This window comes from Mauremys reevesii, linkage group 2 (genome assembly GCF_016161935.1).
Source record: "Mauremys reevesii isolate NIE-2019 linkage group 2, ASM1616193v1, whole genome shotgun sequence".
Lineage (NCBI taxonomy): Eukaryota > Metazoa > Chordata > Testudines > Geoemydidae > Mauremys > Mauremys reevesii.
The window spans coordinates 217451484-217468316 of NC_052624.1; positions in this window are offsets into that span (position 1 = coordinate 217451484).

Sequence of the window (16833 nt, forward strand, 5' to 3'; positions counted from 1 at the left end):
TTCCCAGCTTCTGGCAAACAGAGGCTAGGGACACCATCCCTCCCCATCCTGGCTAATGGCCACTGATGGACCTATCTTCCATTAATTTATCTAGTTCTTTATAGTTTTGGCCTTCACAACATCCTTTAGTAAAGATTTTCACAGGTTGACTGTGCGTTGTGTGAAAAAAACAACAACTTGCTTTTGTTTGTTTTAAACCTGCTGCCAATTAATTTCATTTGGTGACCTAGTTCTTGTGTTATGAACATGACTAAATAACGCTTATTTACTTTCTCCACACCAGTCATGATTTTATAGACCTCTATCATATCCCAACCTTAGTTGTCTCTTTTCCAAGCTGAAAATTCCCAGTCTTATTACTCTTTCCTCATATGAAAGCTGTTCCATACCCTTAATCATGATTGTTGCCCTTTTCTGAACCTTTTCCAATATATCTTTTTTTTTTTTTGAGATGAGGTGACCACATCTGCACTCAGTATTCAAGATAGGGGTGTACCGTGGATTTATATAGACACAATGATATTTTTGTCTTATTACCTATCCCTTTCTTAATGATTCCCAATAGGTTGATATGAAAGTCATTTTCCTAGGGTATTCCATGACTTGGGGAATTCTATGTTCTCCCATATTGTCAAGGAATAGGCACAATGATAGTCTCAGAAAGAGCACTCACAGGATCAATTGTACCACCACCAGTAGTTGGACCAGGGACATTTATAAACACAACTCATGAAAGCCTTCCAGTTCCAAATGACAATATGGTCCAACCCTATTTGAAAACATTGACTCTAATGTGTATCAAAGCATTTTTTGATGAAAGTTTGCTTGTTGACCAAAATTCATTTTCAGTGAAAATTTTTATTTTGGTCAAAGATTTGGATTTTTATGAAGATTTTATTGAAAATATTTCAATTTTGTTTGAATTAAAAAAAACACCATGAAATGTTTCAAAGACAATTTTGAAGTTTCCTGCACAAAAGACATTTTTCTAACTATCTCTGATACATATGATTTAACCCCTCATGACCTACCTTGAATACTGTCAGACATTAATTTCTAGTTTGAATTGTAAAGATAGTAATATGCTGTAGAGAATAATCCTGCAGTACCAAGAGCTGTACTAGAAGACTTACAAATATTTAAGTACGTTTGTCTAGTCTATTTTAAATTTACCACAGTGATTGATTTGCCCTATTATTGTATGCTTCACAACTTGCATACGATTGGGAAATATGGAATTTGTTCAAGAGCAATATTTTCACCTCAGTTATGATGCTACTTATGTTAGCACCGATAAATCTTGAAGTGGTTTGGCTATTGTGATTGAAATATTGTTTTACAAAGTGATTAAACCACTCCCTCACAATCAGTGGGTTACCCTGCGGTGAGCGATGTTGTAATACACTGAAGTGACTCCACTGAAGTAAAACAGTACCCCAGATTTTCATCAGCATAACAGTGAATTAGGCAAGTGCATAAAAGTGACAATTTTTAAAGTATATGTTTGTATGAAATATATTAATATACACTACACCCAGATTACTGCAGCTATTTATATTTGGAATGATTTTTTGGGGAAATCCACTTATCCCTACAGCTTCAGATTGCTGGTGCAAGTAATGCAAGCATAAGCTCTTTGGGGCAGGGAACATTTGTTACACCTTTGTACAATGTGCAGGTCCATGACTGGGGCTCCTCAGTACTACTGGAAGACAAATACTAAAATAATTCCCCAGGTAGTTTCCTGCTGGGAGCTGCAGGAGCTAGTTCTTCCAATTCCTTTGGGAGAGTGGTCATAGTTGCACCAGTATAACGCTGGCATGAGAGAACAACAGGTTTTAATACTGAAATCTTATTCTGAAACTTATCCTTAAAGGAGCTGTCCCTCTGGATTCCCAACAACCCTAAATTGCCACTTGAACTCAGTTCTCCAAACACTTGAGCTGACTGTGTCAAACAGTCCAATGATGTACCATCCTTAGATCTCCTAGTATGCCAATAATGTGAAGCAAATATTTACTTTATGTTTTGCATTTTAAATATCACCTGCTACCCTTGGAAAGCTTGGAAGAGTTTTACATACAAACAGGTATTTTAGCACTACATCTCTAGTACAGGGGTAGGCAACCTATCTCACGCGTGCCAAAGGCAGCACACAAGTTGATTTTTCAGTGGCACTCACACTGTCTGGATCCTGGCCACCAGTCTGGAGGGCTGGGTGTTTTAATTTAATTTTAAATGAAGCTTCTTAAACATTAAAAACCTTGTTTACTTTACATACAATAGTTTAGTTATATATTATAGACTTATAGAAAGAGACCTTCTAAAAACGTTAAAAATGTATTACTGGCACACGAAACCTTAAATTAGAGTGAATAAAGGAAGACTCTGCCACGCCACTTCTGAAAGGTTGCCGACCCCTGCTCTAGTACCCGAGGCTCTTGTAAACTGGCATTTTAAAATTAATCTTTAGAACACTAGGAGCCAAAGAACATAATTGCAAATTGCATTTTAAGAGTTTACCATTGAGCATGTTTGTAACTATGAAACACTATAAACAAGGTCATGTTTGAGGAAATACTAAAGGGAAAGAGATGTGACCTTAATGAAGGTTCTTAGTAAAAAAGCAAGTCGTGCTGAGTTCACAGAGGCAAACTAGCAGAATCCAAACCCAGGTTTAATCAAAATAGCGCTATATAGTAATAGTTCTTACAGTTAATTAACTGTTGCCATCATCTCTTAAGCTCTAGACAACAATATAATTATCTGAAAGGACAAAAATAGGTATTAAGAACTGCAGTAAGTTGTCCAACTGGCTGTTTTAAATAATTACCTGCTAGTACAGAAGAATACTGGCACTAAAATTAAAAGTTTAACTCATTATGAAGCACAACAACAACCACCACCATGTTTTTATAGCGGTGTGACAGTTCATGATTGTTTGCTCCAGCCACGATGAATTCCTTTTACTATATTTGAAATGGATTTTTGAGTATGTTATGTGTACATGCAGGACCACATATGGCTCAGACACTTACATTAGATTTAACAGAGTTTTCAAGCAAGTTTCACAGGCACCTGAGGTCCATAGTGTATTATCCCACATTATCAATTTAAGAAATACTTCCTTCATAAATTGATTAAGTACTAAAATAATTTCATTTACATAAGCAAAAAAGGCTTTCTAATGTTTGCTTTTCTTGAGAAGATGGGTTATCCTAAGAACTGAGGCCAAGCAAGACCATTCCAATGAAATTAAAGATTTTTCAAATCCTTAGAATTGCCTACAACAAGGTAAATGACAACAACAATGCAAACTTTGTAGATTATATCCTTTGGCATGAGGGGAAGGTATGGACTTTAATGTTCTAATGGATAAAGCCATAAGCTAAAGTACAATCATCAACAAGGAGAACACACTAATTGATTCTTTCTCTTTCAACCCAGGTTAATTCAACATAACAACCAAACAGTAAGAAGATTGTTTCCTCCCTGTTCAACAGAAAGTATTTGTATTATTATGGAAGGAGTCACCAGGTGCTGCTGATATACATGGTCTGCCAAGAACTTTTTCTTAGAGTACCAAAAAAAAAAGTGTTCAGTCTTAGGAAGACTGTAAGCACTTAGGACTCACCTCTGCAGCACCTCCTGCTGGTCATCTCTGGGAATTAGCTCAACCCCAGCTCCAGTGCGCCCTCTGATGGCTGATGTCTCACCTGCCTCAGGCCCCGTGTCCCTCCTGGACCCCAGTGCCCCTTTACCTCCGTGTTCTTTCCCAGCAATACCCACTCTCTGGGTCTCCCCTCCCCGGGGAACCCCCAACCCTCTATCCCACCTGCCTCAGTGGCTACTGCCAGTCATCATCTAGCTCCCATTCACTGGGGCAGACTGCAGTGTAATGGCCACTCATCATTGGCAAGGGGGTTTGGACCAGCTGCCCCTGCCTAACCCCACACTGCACCTCTACAACCCCAGTACCTGCTTGGGCCTTTAGCAAGGCCCACAGCCTGAGGATTTGCCAGGCTGGAGCTCCCCAGCTCCTCTTGCCTTTCCCTAGCACTGCTCTACTCCCAGTACCCTGAGCTCCCAGGCAGCCAGGTCCTTCTCTCTCCAAGGCTGGAGAGAGACTCTCTACCTTCTGGCCCTGCAGCCCTTTTATAGGGCCCAGCCTCACCCTGATTGGCTGCCTCTCAGACTTTTTTGATTCGCACTCAGCCCCAGCCCTTTCTAAGAGCTGCCTTTTAACCCTTGCTGAACTGGAGCAGGGTGACTGCTCCACTACATTTCAGATGTTTGATGTAGATTTTCAGAGCTGTACTGATATCTAAAGATGTGCCATTTCTTTTCCATCAGACGTTGTGGATAATTAATGGAACATGTTAAGACCAGGGTACAAAATGTATAGGAATGATAGAGTAGGTCATGCTGGTGAGGGAGTAACGGTATATACGAAAGAAATCATAGAGTCAAAGAAAAACCTCTTAAATGAATCAAACTGCACCATGGAACGGCATAGTATAGCAGGAGAAATATGTTATCCACTGCCTGACCATCATGGTGACTGTGGTTGTGAAATGCTCAGGGAGATTAGCGAGGCTGCAAATGCAAAAAACCACAATAGTAATTGGGGATTTCTACCCTCATAGTGACTGAGTACATGTCACCTCAAGATACGATGCAGAGATTAAGGGTATGGCTACACTTAGAGCTGCACAGCGCTTCCACGGGAGCGCTCCCGCGGCAGCGCTTTGAAGTGTGAGTGTGGTCGCAGCGCCAGCGCTGGGAGAGAGCTCTCCCAGCACTGCACGTACTCCACCTCCCCGTGGGGATTAGGTGTGGAGATTGCTGGGGCAGTGTTTACACTGGCGCTTTGCAGCGCTGTAACTTGCTGCACTCAGGGGGGCGTTTTTTGCTTGTGTGACTTGTCGTTAGCCAGTGGGGTGAGACCAAAGTCCTCTTTGTCTGGCTGGTTTGGTTTGCCTTAGAGGTGAAAAAACCCAGCCTTGGGCTGTAACTGCCCTGTTTAAGCAATTTGTCCTGAACTGGCACTCTCAGTTGGATCCTGCCAGAACTGCATCGTTACAAGGTGTCAAGGGGGGTAAGAACTGGAACCTGTTCTGTTCAACATATTTAGAAGTGATCTGGAAAAGGGAGTAAACAAGTGAGGTGACAAAATTTATAGACAATACAAAATTAGCTAGGATAGCTAAAGTCCAAAGCTGACTACAAAGAGTTACAAAGCAATCTCACTAAACTGGGTGACTAGGGAACAAAATGGCAGATTAAATTCAATTTTGATAAGTGCAAGACAATGCACACTATAAAAAATAATCCCAACATATAAAATGAGGGGTTCTAAATTAGCTGTTACCTGCGAAGAAAGATCTTGGAGTCATTGTGGATAGTTCTCTGTAAGCATCCACTTAATGTGCAATGGCAGGAACAATTAGGAAAAGGATAGATAAACAGAAAATATCATAATGCTGCTATAGAAATCCATGGTACACCTGCACCTTGAATACTGTGTGCAGTTCTGGCCATCTCATCTCAAAAAAGAAAAGATGCAGAAGAAGGCAACTATAATATTTAGGGAGATTTAACCTCTCCACACAATGAGATCTAAAGGACTGTGATTGATTCATTTAGAATTGAGATGACTGGGTGTGGAGATAGTGAATAAGGAATCGTTATTTACCTCTTCACATAACAATGAATGGAAATGAATTGATCCTAAGTGGATAATAAACCATTTGTTGATACACTGTACAAAAAAAAAAAGATAGTTGATTTTAATACTTTTTTTTAAATTTCTTCTCTTAGGTAGAGTTTAGACTGCCTCTGGATTTTACCATAAAATTCACGCTCACTAATACAGCTGGTCAGAAATTTTTTATTTGGAAGATCCTGTTTCAACCAAATTTTTTCCGCCAAAAAATTGTTTCAACCAAATATTTGGTTTAAAAAATTGGAAAGAACATTTTCAAAATATCCTGGTTTGATATTTTTGGATCAGAAAGTTTTGATTTTACATAAAGTTCAAAATTGAAATAAAATCTTTTCAGACCCAGTTTGGGATTTTTTTTTTAAATGTCAAAATTTTTAATGGGATGGAAAAATCAATTTTCTAATCAATTCTACTTACTGCAGCTCTTTAAAATTTCTCCATTTAGTCTAATGGAATTTAGATTCTCCTTCCTTTTAATATGGTAAATACCTTGAAGATTTAATGTCAAATTATTTAAAGATGAAGACAGCATCCTGAAATAACTATTTGCATAAAGATCCTTCTCTTCTTTACCTCCCAGAAAGAATAATGGAAGCTGTCATCCCACTCAACTAAAAGATAATCAGGAAGATGGAATTTTAAAATTTAGACAATAATTAGGTTTGTCGACATCTAATAACTCATGGAATATGTAACAAGGATGATTAAGTATGATTGTGGGAAATGACTGGGAAAAATTTAAGCCATTATAAAGAATTAACATTATTGCAAGTCAAGAGATATACAAAACACTGCTGATGCTGGGTGTTTTTGGAATAAGTATTTTATACTTGGAAATAAGTATTTCCCATATGGATAAATTGAAACTTTTTGAGACAGAGCTTCAACTGATGCAAATTAGCATAGCTCCACAGAAATTATGCTGATTTACACCAGTGTAGGATCTGGCCCTTAGATTACAATAAATCAAGTGCTACTCTATACTAGTAATCTGGCATAAAACATTCTTATTGTCAGCTGGCTTCTAACTGGGTCACTGATTTTTAAATGTATATTATAGTCTAATATATATTTAAAACTTTTGGGGTTCACAACCAACAAAGTGTAAAAAAAAAAAAAAAAAAGGAAAAATCTTATCTGCAGTTAATCGGTGTTACTGCATGCTTCCAAGTATCCTTGTGTTCAAATGTCTTCAGTGTAGCCGAAGATGGGAACTGTAGACAGGCATATGGAATAAGTGTGTATACTGGTCGGGAGACATAGGCCCTAACACTTGCCATCCCAGTCAATGGCAAAATTTCCATTGATTTTGAGTGCAGCAGAACTTGGAGTGAAGCTGGTGAAAATGGGATGTATTTGGCATTTTGCTCATTACCTGTCTGAAAGCACAGGTAAGCCAGGTCCACTGCAGATATTAAAAACTGATCAGCCTCAGTTTTGCTTGTACTCCTACACCCTCTCGTCTGATGTGCAACTGACAGGGAGCAAATGGTCAACATGAGTTTAAATTTTTTTAAACTATATATGGTTCAATACTGGTCCACTCTCATCCTACTCCTTAGCCACAGAAAGGGTATGAACAGAGGCTCTCCACATGGCTGCTTCACTAACAGCTCCCCTGCTCAACCCTGTCATGGGGCTTAAATGGGTGAGAGTACCCAAGATTGGTTCTCTGCATAAAGGTGACTATCACCATGGAATGAGCCTGCATCACACATTAAGTAAAGTACAAACACAGTCCTAGCCCTCAGTTTGTAGCATACAGGGTATAACTGGTCCTGGCAATTCAGTTGGTATCTAGGGTCATTTGACAATCCAGAGCTAACCTCTGTGTAACAATTTCTGGCACAGTTATAAAGCTGAGACAAGAGATCGCTAAGAGGAAAATCGATAATGAAAATAATTTTTTTTAAAATGAGATAAAAAATGCAGGGGGGAGACCAGACTTGTGGGTCTTACTCAAAAGAATCCTGGTTTGATTGCAGTCTTGACAAGAAAGGTCATTTTTAACATAGCGACTACAGTGTTTCATATGCAAAGAATCACCCAAGATGAAAGACAACGAAAAATTTCCCAAGGCAATTGAATGATATTGTAATTCCAGTGTTGCTGTAGCCATGTTGGGCCCAGGATATTAGAGAGATGGGGGTTAAGGTAATATTTTTATTGGGCCAGCTTCTGTTGGTGAAAGAGATGAGCTCTGTGTAAGCTCAACATTGGTTCAGTAAAAGGTATTACCTCACATCCCCCTTGTCTCTCCATTGAAATTCCAAAGAGGAAGAACTTTAGCATTATGAAATGGTATCATACACATCTGTCTTGTAAAAGGTTAGTGCAGGTCCAAATAATGCACATAATTTTCTCATACATCTGTTTTTACTTGTTCTCCATTGTGAATTGCCTTTAAAAATCCACTTTGGAGCTGCCCCATTCCCTGTTTTGCAAGCCACAGAACCATTAGTAAAAGTAAGGTAAATCAGGGGAATTATTGCACTCTAGGCTCTAATCGGGGATGAAGATTATGAATCAGATACCTTCCCTTCCTACATGGGGCAGGAGGAAAGAAGAACTATTGTAAGCCTTCCATCCATGTCCTTTAACATCAAAAATATGAAGGAAGATACTTAGAGACAAATTCTTCCATGGTGTTTTCACCAGAGGAGCTATAGTAGGAAGTAACCACATGTAAGTTAACTAAGCTTTTACAAAGCTTATAAAAGGTATGAGTTTTATTCAGTTTTGCATTAATTGTTTATCTGAAGTCTATTGTCCATTGATGTGAATTCTTTAGTGCAGTGCTTTGGCATTAGCTGGTTCTCTTGGCTGGGTTCCTGTAATGAGCCCATGCTTATTGTAAATTCCTATTGGACTTCTCTCTATTTTACTGCACAAAAAAGTTAGAAAGATTATGAAAGACAGTTGCATGGTCTCTGCTTGTGCCTTCCTGCTCTGAACCCCACTTCCAAACCCTGTGGAGCCTCATCTGTGTGATACCTCAGTGAATGGGAATCTCTAGGGATCAAGGAATGGAAGATTGCACCGGAAGGATGATATCCACATGCAGATTCCAGGGGAAGGATCTGGCATTAAGAAGACATTTAGAACAATAGTCTTCCATTACATGGGATTCTTACTATTTCAATCCAAATTTACAGATGCAAACTTGAGTATTTTCCCCTTCTGTAAGCCTGTTTAAATGAGGCTAAGTTTTATGTCTATCATGAACATTTGACAGATTAACACTAAACTTGTTTGGAAGATGAGCAGAGAGACCTTTCCAAGTCCTTATTTTAGAGTGCAAATGATATTAAGCCTGATCCTGCTTCCACTGAAGAATGTGAGACTTTTGCTATAGAGAGACTTCAATAGGAGTAGGGTTATTATGCTCAAGTTTTGTATTCTCTGCTTTAGAGTCTATTCAAGATATCCACTTTGGTTTTAAGCATCACAGTCCTAGGAGAGTATGAGTCATTCTTCACCTCCAGTGTCCTTACAGCCCTAGAAAATGATTTCTAATGTAGCAGTTTTGGGTTTTAAGAGAACTAAGATGATCCCTCTCCTTTTAAGTTAGAATGTGAGAGCTTGTCACCATACTTCACTTACTCATTTGATAGCATCTTACTTGCAGAGAGCTATCATGGAGACCCTCATCTATGTGATCCCCCTGCAAAGAAGCAAAAATTGCTGCTGCATATTTGAAAGCCTCATGCTTTTTGTGACAAAATATAAATAGGAAATTTAGAGTCCTTTTAAAATGATCGCTGCTTAGTAATTTAGCCTTTAAGCAATACCAACACATGCCAATTTGATCAGCATCTATAACCTACTCTATCTGTATAAATTAGCTTTAAGGAAAGAATTACTTTCAACAGCCTCTGCAATAATTTAATTAGCAAAAACCAGACTTTCCCTAATTAAGCTGAAAAACATACAGGCAACCAATGTTTGTCCCAGAGCTTGTAGTGCAAGATCCAAGAGATGGAGCAATAAAAGACTATTAAAATAACACATTTAAGATTCAAGCTGTTACTAAATACATCACAACTTCTACCAACATCAAGTAACATAAAATTAAAGGGGTTCTAGGCAGAGAAGTACAAAACAAATATAAAAAGAAACCTAATAGGGAAATGAGATGGACAATATCAGTTAGATTGTCCTTGTGATGATTTTTCCACCATGGTACATTTTCTGGTGCATTATCCAAGTAAGACTCTTAAGTGGTAACTTCCCTTGGGAGACTATTCCACCTGAAGTTTTTCGACATGCCCCACCCAGAAACATTCTTATGTAATGGAATAGTAATGGGGCCAGTGAGCAGAAGAAAACAGGAGAAAAAAAAACTTAGCCAGGGAAGCAGATTCTTACATGCTCAGGGGTAAAGCTGTTCAGTATTTGAAGAACAAGCTAAAACAGCTTTGGGGGCCAATTTGAAATCAGAGGGAAGTCCTTATTTTAGAAGTGTTTATCTGTGCTTTGGTTTCTGTGTAACTCATTTTAAAGTCAAATATTTGACCTCTGAAGTATCAATAGCCTAAAGTGAAAAGATTTACTAGTATGTGTTGCTGACATTTAAAGAGGCTTTACATACTCAGACTCTACAGCACATTTTTAATCAGGGCTGGCAAGAAAAAAAGTTCTGTTTGACAAAAAAAATGAAATTTGGGGAATTGTTTTAGCTCCACATTGGGATGAAACCAAGTCTTTTCAGAAAAAAAAGAATTGTGGAAAAAAGAAGAGTCACATCCCAGAGTATCCAATAGTTCAGGCATGTATCTGCAATGTGGAAGATCCTCATTCAAGTCTCAGCTCTGAATCAGGCAGAGCAGGGAGCTGTATCTGGGTCTCCTGCATCCCAGGTGAGTGCCCTCATCACTGGGTATTGGCTATTCTGGGGCTCTTACCCCCCTTGATACCTTGTAACAATGCAGTTCTGGCAGGACCCAACTGAGAGTGCCAGTTCAAGACAAATTGCTTAAACAGGGCAGTTACAGCCCAAGGCTGGGGTTTTTCCACCTCTAAGGCAAACCAAACCAGCCAAACAGAGGACTTTGGTCTCACCCCACTGGCTAACGACAAGTCACATAAGCAATTTCCTTAGACACTCCAGTATCACCACCAGTGCCACTCGTCCTGGGGATGAATGGTTATGAAAACCATTCTCATAAAAGAAAAAGAAAAAGGTTCTTTTGATCCCAAAGAGTCAAGCCCCAGACCCAAGTCAATATACAAATCAGATATTACCCACAAATCATGCTGTTGCCAATCCTTTAGAATTTAAAATCTAAAGGTTTATTCATAAAAGGAATAAGATATAGATGAGAGCTAGAATCGGTTAAATGGAATCAATTACATACAGTAATGGCAAAGTTCTTAGTTCAGGCTTGTAGCAGTGATGAAGTAAACTGCAGGTTCAAATCAAGTCTCTGGAGTACATCCCGCACTGGGATGGGTCATTCAGTCCTTTGTTCTGAGCTTCAGTTTGTAGCAAAGTCCCTCCAGAGGTAAGAAGCAGGATTGAAGACAAGATGGAGATGTGGCATCAGCCTTTTTCCAGGTGTAAGAACCTCTTTGTCCTTACTGTGGAAAATTACAGCAAAATGGAGTCTGGAGTCACATGGGCAAGTTCCTGCATACTTTGCTGAGTTACAAGGTCTATCTGCCTTTTCTCAATGGGTCAGTTGTGTAGCTGATGGTCCTTAATGGGCCATCAAGCAGGCTAGGCAGAGCTACCACCAACTTGTCTGGGATGTCACCCAGAAGCACAGCATAAGTTTGAAGTACAGACAGTACAGAGCCAATATTCATAACTTCAACTACAAAAATGATACATGCATACAGACAGCATAATCATAACCAGAAACCCATAACCTGGTCTTAGACACCTCATTTGACTGCCCTTTATACAAGATTTGGTGCCACTACAGGACTTTGGTTGCAACCATGTTCTATATGGTCCCAGATTATATCAATAACGTCACACACCTCCTACCTAAATATGATGGCCCCTTCGTAGAAATTGACCCTTTTCTATGAAAATTTCAGATTCAATGTTTTGACATTTAAAAAAAGGTTTCGTTGGAAAATTCCCAAATAGCTTTACTTTTAATGTAATGTACAGAGATCAGTATATTAGTGCAATATAAAAAGCTCGGATATTTAATTAAGGAATTTATTATTGCAGCTAAAGTGCTTGTTTCCTATCACCATGGTTTATTGCTTAATTCCTTCCACCCCCACAAAAGGTTAGTTAATAGAGTTAATCATTGGTTCCAGCTCATGTGGTTTAATTTGACTTAAATTAAAATATTATCTTCCCTACTATTTTATGGCTATGTTTGCTGTAAAAAACATGAAAAATGAGGATGAGAATCAAAAAGTGGTTACCTTGTTCTGCCTAATTTTATCTATACTAGGCAGAGTAGTTACTACTTTAAAGCATGGGTCTTCAAACAGGGGGAATGTGCCCCCCAATAGGGGGGCATGAGAAGGGCCAGGCAGATCACGGCTGCCCTCTTTCCTGATAGAGACAAATGAGGGGTTCCTTCCCCTCACCCCCATTTGAAATATGGTGTCACAGCAAGAAAGAGGTTGAGGACCACTGTTTTAAAGCCCAAGTTTTGGAAACACTTTGGTTGATACTACTGTGACCGAATGTACCCCTGTTTTCACACCCTACACACTATTGTAATATTCTAGAATGTGATAACTACTAACCCAGTAATGGCACTGCGATTTCTATTTCACCCCTTCCCCCACAATATTGATATAAGCAAAGTGGCATAGTCATGGAATCTTGTGTATTTCACTGATTCTTCAAGTGCCTCTCTCTAATCAGTAGACCTAATTATTATTCCAAGGTATGTGAGTTATAAGGATTCTCTTTCTAGAAGGAATGTCATTTAATGGCACACCACTCTCTTAATGGTGATAAATATGCATGATCTCAAACGCTTTGCGTTTAATCTTTATACACAACATTTGTTTCCCTAGGCTGTTCCCATTGTCAATCCTTTGCAGGATTGCAACTGTATAGACAATACTGAAGTACCAGACCTTATATTATACTTTTTATTTTCTCATTCTCCACCTATCCCACTGGTTAATTGTCTTGGGGACAAAATCTTAAGAGCTAATTTAGCTTTTACTGAGTCTTTCAGACAGATCTCCACTGAAGTCAATATAAATCTGCCTAACTAAGACAAGAATTTATAGGATTTATCCTCACAATCTAGCCTTTTGTCTCAACCATAGGATTTATTATAATTCTTGTCACCACAATATCTAAGTACTATTTGTTCATAGCACTCAACTAGGGCAAATATTGCATCTCTTGCGCAAATTATTTTTTTAACTACTAGTTTTAAACTAGAATGTTATTATCTGCCCTGAGTAAGAGATAACATGCTGGTACACTTCCCCAGAACAGACCCAGGAATGAGTTATGGCACCCTCCCCTTAGTCCAAGACAAGAGATGTAATCTGCTACTGGTATATGCCAGTATACAGATCAATGACTCTCTGAAATGGCTCTGCTCTGCTAACTGGCTGAAGGGCCATGGGAGTGGAGTTAAGGCTCTGTTTATTTCCAACATGTTCCAAACACTTTCACAGAAAGATCAGTATCAGTCCCATGGTGTCTGATGTCTCCCCTGCACTGTGACCTTCAATGTAGATATGCCACTTTTCTTCCCTGTGCAGGCTAATGCATCACTTATGCCCCTTTACTTCCCTGAAACCCTTGGTGTTAGCCTTTCAGTTACAAGTTGCCAGTATTTGCCCCTAAAGAATCAGAAGACAGAAAAGTAAAGTGCTAGGGCATTAGAAACTCCCTCCTCATCTGAATGCATACATTTGAGGCCAAATCCTGATCTTATTTATATAAGTACCCCATTGTGCCAAATCTTGAGGTACCTGGTTTTCCTGAGAAGGACTGAGTAAGGAATTTAGGATTTGGTCCCCTGACTTCAATGCAACCACTCATGTGCAGAAGAAAAGTAGGATTTGGTCCCTCAAGTAAGTGTTCCAACAACACTCTGACTCAAACAAAAGCTCTTAAAAGAAAAACCATGCTTCCTTCCCCGTCCCTTCTCACATACCCTCCATAGGAAACTAGTCAACAACAGCAAACCAGTAATATTAAGTATTTGTACTCTGAAGAGAAATCAATGTTTAATTTATGGTCATTTAGGAATGATTGTTATTACATGGCACCTCAAAACGGCATGGACCAGGAGCTTAGTAACAAACAATATCTCTGTTACACAGAATTTTATAACCAGGACTCATTCATAAGAAATATGGGATAGACACAGTTTGATATATTTCACAATTGTAAATTCTTATTAGAATATATTCAAAAGCTCTATTTTTTTAAACAAAATAATATTTAAGGATACATTTCAAATGATAGATCAGAGCATGTCCTCACAAGTACTGGCACACTCACTACATCTTGTCTAACCCCCTCCACCAGCACTTCCCCCCGCCCAGTTCCCAGATTGATTAGTTGCATGTGCAAGATTACTTGTGATACCTCTGCAAATCAGAAGACAGCATATAAGCAAATGACATGAGACTTACCATTATGTTGGGTTTCTCTGGGCCTGTAGTATCAAGCACTGAAATAAACACAATAGCCAAACATTGTAGCCCTATTCCTTTCTTTAAAGCAGATGCCTGTTTCTCAAGGAGAAGGTTGATGTTTAGCTGTGATCTGAGACATAGAATCATTCAACTGGAAGGGACCTCGAGAGGTCATCTAGTCCAGTCTCCTGCACTCATGGCAGGACTAAGTATTATCTAGACCATTCCTGACAGGTGTATGTCAAAACTGCTTTTAAAGACCTCCAATGACAGAGATTTCACAACCTCCCAGGGCAATTTATTCCAATGCTTAACCACCCTGACAGTTAGGAAGTTTTTCCTAATGTCCAGCCTCAACCACCCTTGCTGCAATTTAAGCCCATTGCTTCAAGTTCTATTCTCAGAAGTTAAGGAAAAAATGTATCCCTCCTTGTAACAACCTTTTATGTACTTGAAAACTGTTATGATGTCCCCTCTTAGTCTTCTCTTCTCCAGACTAAACAAACTCAATTTTTTCTAGTCTTCTCTCAGAGGTCACATTTTCTAGACCTTTAATCATTTTTGTTGCTCTTCTCCGGACTCTCTCCAATTTGTCCACATCTTTCCTGAAACATGGCTCCCCGAACTGGACACAATACTCCAGCTGAGGCCTAATCAGTGTGGAGCAGAGCAGAAGAATTACTTTTCATGTCTTGCTTATAACATTCCTGCGAATACGTCCCAGAATGTTTGCTTTTTTTGCAAGAGTATTACACTGTTGACTCATATTCAGCTTGTGAATCATTATGACCCCCAGATCCCTTTCCATAGTATTGCTTTCTTGGCAGCTATTTCCCATTTTGTATGTGTGCAACTGATTGTTCCTTCCTAAATGGAGTGCTTTGCATTTGTCCTTATTGAATTTCATGCTATTTATTTCAGACCATACCAGCAATCCTCTTCCCACACCTCTGGCAGGCTCAGATTTTAAAACAAAAGAAGGAATTAAGTGGGCTTATCTGCAAACTTCTACAGGAAGAGTACACAAGAAGTAATCCATTTCCTCAGGTTTCTCCTTCCTGTGATGGGCTCCATTCCATCCTAGCTTAGGAGAAAGTTCCTTCCTGGTCCCTTCCCTTAGAAAATAATAAAAAAGCCTTTTCTTCCTCTGTTTTATGGTGAAGCAAGTTTATATACTGAGAGTCTATAATCACCACTGCATCCCAGAGGAGGAGACATAACAGGGACTCCCTTCTGACAGGAACAGAGGCATCCATTTGCTGGCCCGACATGATGTCCTGGGAAGTGAGCTGCCTGCCTGTATCTCCCTTTCCAAGACATTACAGAAAGGTTGATGCAGTGCATCTGTCCCTCTACTCACTAATGGGCAAGCCCATCATCAAAAGCAAGTTCCCCACAGACCAGGACACCAACTCAAAGCAGCACCAGATCATGCCAGAACAGATGCAAAATCTGTCGACATATAGCCACTGCTGTGATTATCAACACCCCTCACAACACACTTTTCAAGATCCATGGGTCCTACCCATACCTATCACAACACCGTGCAATTCATCCAGTGCACTAAATGCCCCAACAACTATGTGGGTGAAATGACAATCATTACACTCTCAAATGAACTCATGCAGAAAAATTATAAAAGACAAAACACTTTTCACAAAGGGATCACTCAATATCTGACCTCTCAGTCCTCATTCTCAAAAGGAAACCTGTACAAAACATTCAAAAGACAAGTCTTGGAGCTTAAATTCATAATTTTGCTAGACACTAAAAATAATGAACTGAATAAAGACATCAGATTTATGGTTTATTACAATAATCTATAACCTACTAAGCTGCCTCCCCAACTCCAAGATTATAGAGGTTTAATGGGCCACTTCATCTTGGAAGGTCCCTTGAAATGTGTTAGCTATTTATGCTAAACAATCTGTTCCACCTTATATTTATCAGTCACATTGAGTACATTTTCCAGACTGGAAAAAGAGCTCTGTGTAAGCTTGAAAGCTTGTCACTCTCACCAACATAAGTTGGTCTAATAAAACATATTACCTCATCCACCTACTCTTCTAATATCCTGGGACCAACATAGCTACAACAACATTACATTCAGAAGAGATGGTGGTTTTTTAAGCAGACAATATTAAAAAAAGATACAACTGCAAACTATCCTGATCCGAAGGAAAGATAGGAAGAATAGTAAGAGATCAATATGGCTCCAACAGGACCTCTTTAATGACCTGAAAAATCAAAAACGACTCCTACAAAAAGTGGAAACATCGACAAATTGCTAAGTGTACAAAATAGCACAGGCATATGGGAACAAAATCAGAAGAGCTAAGGCCAAAAATAAATTACACCTAGCAAGGGATACAAAAAGGCAATAAGAAAAGATTCCCTTAAATACATTAGGAGAAAGAGAAAGATGAAGAAAAGTGTAGGCCCTCTAATTAGCAGGGAAGATAAGCAGGGGTGAGCTGGAGCCGGTTCGCCCGAACCCGTTGTTAAATTTAGAAGCGGTTTTA